We start from the raw sequence: 5132 nt of genomic DNA on the forward strand, positions 1-5132 counted from the left end.
AGTTGCATTGAGTCACGTAAGGGAAGAAGAGGGTGCAGAGAAACAGAGCAAACAACAGGTCCATACGTGGGCAGGAATGCATCTCGAAAGATCCCCTATATATTTATAGTATAAATCCATTAGAAGTTCAAAACCAAGCACAACTAAACAATATGCTGTTTTGGAATAGCTTCATAGGGGGGAAAACTATAAGAAAGCCAGGGAAAGATAATTGTACACACATGAGGATAATAGTTACTTCTGGTGGGGAGGAGGGAGCCACAATCATGGAGGACCCATGGGAGGTTTCCAAGACATTGAAGGTTCCTACTTCTCCATTGGAATGGTTGGTACACAAGTGACCACACCTATGTGATGAAGCTTCCATAAAAATCCCTGAACGACAGGATTTGGTTTCTGGATTGTTGAACACACAGAGGTCCCTGGAGGGCAGTGCACCCAGATAGGGCATGGAAACCCTGCACCCCTTCTCCCTTACCTCGCTCTAGGCATCTCTTCCATCTGGCCGTTTCATTTTTCTTTATATTAGATCCATACACTATATATGTGCTTCTTTATATTTCATAACAAAGATAATGCAAGAAAAAAATAAGTGAATCTTTCTTTTATCTTTAAAAATATATGATGAAATCTACGAACCCTATTTCCCAAACAATTTAAAAAAATCCACGTTTCATTTGAATGCAGAGGGCTCATAGATCCCTTAAAGATCCTCTATGGGGGCTGGGCGAGGTGGCTCACTCATGTAATCCGAGCACTTTGGGAGGCCAAGGAGGGCAGATCACCTGAGGTCAGGAGTTCGAGACCAGCCTGACAACATGGAGAAACCCAGTCTCTACTAAAAACACAAAAATTAGCTGGGCATGGTGGCAGGCGCCTGTAATCCCAGCTACTCAGGAGGCTGAGGCAGGAGAATCGCTTGAACCCGGGAGGCAGAGGTTGTGGTGGGCCAAGATCATGCCATTGCACTCCAGCCTGGGCAACAAGAATGAAACTCCATCTCAAAAAAAAAAAAAAAAAAAATCCTGTATGGGAAGATTCCACATCTGGTGCTACAGTTGATTCACACTCCCATAAATCCCTGAGGCAATGGCCGTCTTTACCCTACCAGAACAGCAAGGTGGTCCAGGAAACAATCTGGGCTGGGATGGCCCAGTGATGTCAGAGCCAAACCCGCACCTCTAAAGAGGAACTCTCCACGTAGCAGATCCCCCTGAGCCCCACTACCTCCCTTCCCTCCCTGCCTGGGGCATTTCCAGCTCCCAAGATCCCAGGATCCCCCCTCTGCCTGCTCCAGGGCCACAGCTTCGGCCAGCACATCTAGTTGCTAGGCCCTCTGCAACATATAAAAGCATGATCCTTTGGGGAGGAGAAGAGTAAGGAAACACCAGAAGGTAGCTAATTACTTGCGTTACAAATAGTAATCTTGCTTTTTAAACCTTAGGAAGATAATGATCTGTTTTTGGTGTATTAAAGCTTAATTGTTTAAGTGGGGGAATAGGAATCAGCTTCAAAACAGGGAGAGCTAGAAGCAGAACCAATGTCCTTGGAAGCAACGTTGCGAGCGAGAACGAGAAGACTCGCCATGTGGCTTCGGGGAAAACGCTTCCTCCCTCTGGACTCCGGTTACCCATCTGTTCCACAGAGGAGCTGCGCTCTAGAAGGTGCCTAAGTCATCTGCAGCCCTGACATCTCAGGCTCTCTGCTTCATGCCTCTCTGCTCTGGAATTGTGCCAGACAAGGACGGAGGCTTCCTCATAACCCAGTGCCTGACACATGGTAGGTGCCCACCTAAGAGCATTGTTGACTTGTACTGTGCTTACTTACACACTTGTTCCCTAGTCCTCACACAGCCCGTCCCAGGTATGGGTCTTTAGCTGGTCCTCAGTATTGCTTTCCTCATCTCTAAATTGGGAAGAACCATGTAGGGCCAACGTGAGAATTAGATATAGTATGTGCAAGCCCCTTGCCCAGTGCCTAGTGCACGCTAGGTACAGTTTAAATGGCTCCCATCTTTTTTGTCCTTGTTCATCATTCACCTGAAAAAGTTTGTCTGTTCTGGCTAATCCTGCCCCCCTCCCTATAAACACAGATGTGCATGCACACACACACACAGACACTTTTTTTTTGAGTCACCCAGGCTGAAGTGCAGTGGAGAGATCTCAGCTCACTGCAACCTCCACCTTCTGGGTTCAAGAAATTCTCCTGCCTCAGCCTCCTGAGTAGCTGGGACTACAGGCTCTGAAGGGCTTAGCTATGCCTGGCTAATTTATTTATTTATTTTTTTTTAATTTTTATTTTTAGTAGAGATAGGGTTTCACCGTATTGGCCAGGCTGGTCTTGAACTCCTGACCTTGTGATCTGCCCGCCTCAGCCTCCCAAAGTGCTGGGATTACAGGCATGATCCACGGTGCCCGGCCCACATACTCTTTTGCATGGAGCAGCTGATTCATCCCCCGGACTCACCATCATCCCACTGATGTCCTGACAGTGCTGACTTGGCCAGTTACTCCGGAAGGCCAAGAACTGCAGTGGAAACAGAAGGCTAAGCCTCTCCACCTCTCTAGATCCCCTGAGAGCCTCCATATGTTAGACACAGCCACCAGAGTGACTGGGGGTTCCCAGCATCTACACAACACTACATGTCCCTCGGGCCAAGGGGCATGAATGTTAAGTCAAAAAGCGGGGGTGATTCTGATGGAGGAGTGTCTCTTGGGCAGTGTTGGCTGTTAAGGAAGGTCAGAGGTAGGGGACAGGGAGAGAAGGGCAGAGAGAGGAGAGAGGAGGAGGGAAGAGGAAGAGGAGAAAGGTAGAAGGGAGGTAAAGAGAGAAGGAGGAAAGACAGAGACAGAGGGAAGAAAAGCAAGGGGAGAGACAGATGAGGCATAGAAAGTAGAACTTCAGGTCCTGGGGTGAGAGCTTTGGACAAGCTTGAATTTTAAGTCAGCAGCTTGCCTTGGCCTGTCATCCTGATTTGGTCTGGGTCTAGGAGGCTGATCAAGAAGGTGAATCTCTGCTGACCGCCATATGAGACGGATTGTTGGCTGGGGCTGCCTACTGCTTTTCTTATGCTCAAGGACAGACCCACACTCAGTCTCCTGGGGTATAGAGCACTGAAGACCGGGGACCAGTGCTCCCCATCTGAATGGTCAGAAGGAGGCTGCTGTGGCCCCAGCCCTAGCCGCAGCCCCTGCCAGGTGGCCTTCCCCATACAGGCTTCCAGGTGGCCACTGGGATGACTGTCACCAGCCCTGGGCATGGAACTGTCCCTTGAGATTTTTCTGCACCCACCCAGATCTTTGGAAATTGTCCTTTTTAAAACTCCCTTCCAATTACCCAATTTGAGTCAGTCTGTGAGTGAGGACCAATCTGAAACAAGCACAGAGTTTATAACCTTCATCATGTCAGCCCTGCTTCCAGGTCATCCCATTTCCAGATAAGGAAACTGAAGCCCAGAAGGTCAGAGATGGGGAGTGACTTGTCCAAGGTTGCACAGCTAGGGATGGGGGTGCGGGGAATAGAATTTGCACCAGCTGGGTGTTTACATTACTCGGGCTTCAGAGAGACTGGGTGGTTCAGGAAAGGTGGACCAGGCCAGAGGTCAGGAAGTGCGAAAGTTAACACCGCCACTGCCTATCTGGGTCCTCCTTAAGCTGGAACCTCAGAGGCAGCCAGGAAACCCGCCTCCCTCATTCCCATGTCCACTACCCTCTACCCTCTGTCCCCACCACCAGTGCCTTGGGTCAGACTCTCATTCCTCCCTTGTGGGCATGGCCAAAGCCTCCTGGCCAGCCTCCTGCCTCCATCAGCCTCACTACAGTGGGAGGAATCTTCCTGGCTTACTCTGATGTTTCTCATTCCTAGGATCTGTCTCTGCATCTCCAGTGCCTGTGGAACAAAGTCCCAAATCCTTTGGCATCAGAGCCCTTCCCACCTGGCCTTTTCCGCCTTGCAGTTTGGCTGTGCCCTGCCCTTCTGCACCTCCGTGCCTTTGAGCAGACTTTCTCCACCACTGGCCTTGCCCTTCGGAATCCTCTGGTCCCCATCAACTCCCACGTGTCCTTCAAGATGCAGCCAAAGTGTGGTGCGGGGCGGAGGGGGGGTCTCCTTAGTTCCTTCTCTGCCCCAACACACACAGAGATCACCCCTCCCACTGTTGTTCCCTGGCAGAAGCTGTGTTCTTGCTTCTAGTGCAGCATTTTTTTTCCCCACTGTCTCAACTCCCTCAGAGAATGAACCATGGCTACAGATTCAAAATAACCCATGGCTCTCCGGGCCTGGCATCACAATTGCATTGTGTCTTTCTCCCTTGCTGTGGCACAAGCTTCTGAAGGACAGGAATGTATCTTCATCCTCCAGACCTCCAAGCCTGAGGGCAGGGCTTGGTCTCTAACAGCGCTACCTACATTTTTTGTGGCTGAGCCACTGGGGACAGATGATCCCTGACTGCATGAGTGAGGAGTCTCTGGGCCTGAGGCTGCTGTGCAACCCTAGGCAAGTCCCTGAGCCTCTCTGTGCTCATTTCTATTTCCTTAAGTCTGGGGAGTAAGAGCTGCTGCTTGCTCGTAAACATTTAGCTATCTTGTTCCTCCCTTTCCTCAGATCCCAGGCCCTCTTCTGAAGGGCTCAGACACTTTGTATTTTGTGTGTATCCAGAGAGCCTTTAGAAAATTCTCCTCTTTGGGTTTCCTAAGTCCTTCTGCAATGGCTTCATTTACACTCAGAGGCGAGCTGGTTGGATCACAGAGGCACTGCTGATGGAGCCTGGGAGTTCCCAGGGCATACCCATGTGAGTTCTCTGTCAAGGGCTCCAGACCTTAAGCAAGCGTGATGGGCCACAGGAACCCCCAGGCCCGTGGAGGCATCTTGGCAGAGGTCTCCGCAGCCTCCGGAAACCCAGCTGGGGGCATCCTGGATGAGGCTCCACCTCTTCATAGAAACGTCCAGCAGGGTTCAGGGCAGCCAACACCATTCTCCTTTTGTGATTGGTTTGCTTTTCCCTGGTGGGCCTCCCCAGCGCCTCCAGCCCCCCGCGAATATGCTGCCCTCGCTGAAGTGGAAGTCATCCAGAAGCAAGGCTCTGTGACGTGTCTGGCTGGTGGACGACACCCCCCTGGGAAAACCTGGCCTCC

This window comes from Sapajus apella, unplaced genomic scaffold, assembly GCF_009761245.1.
Source record: "Sapajus apella isolate SASKATOON/1434 unplaced genomic scaffold, GSC_monkey_1.0 scaffold14, whole genome shotgun sequence".
In the NCBI taxonomy this organism is placed as follows: domain Eukaryota; kingdom Metazoa; phylum Chordata; class Mammalia; order Primates; family Cebidae; genus Sapajus; species Sapajus apella.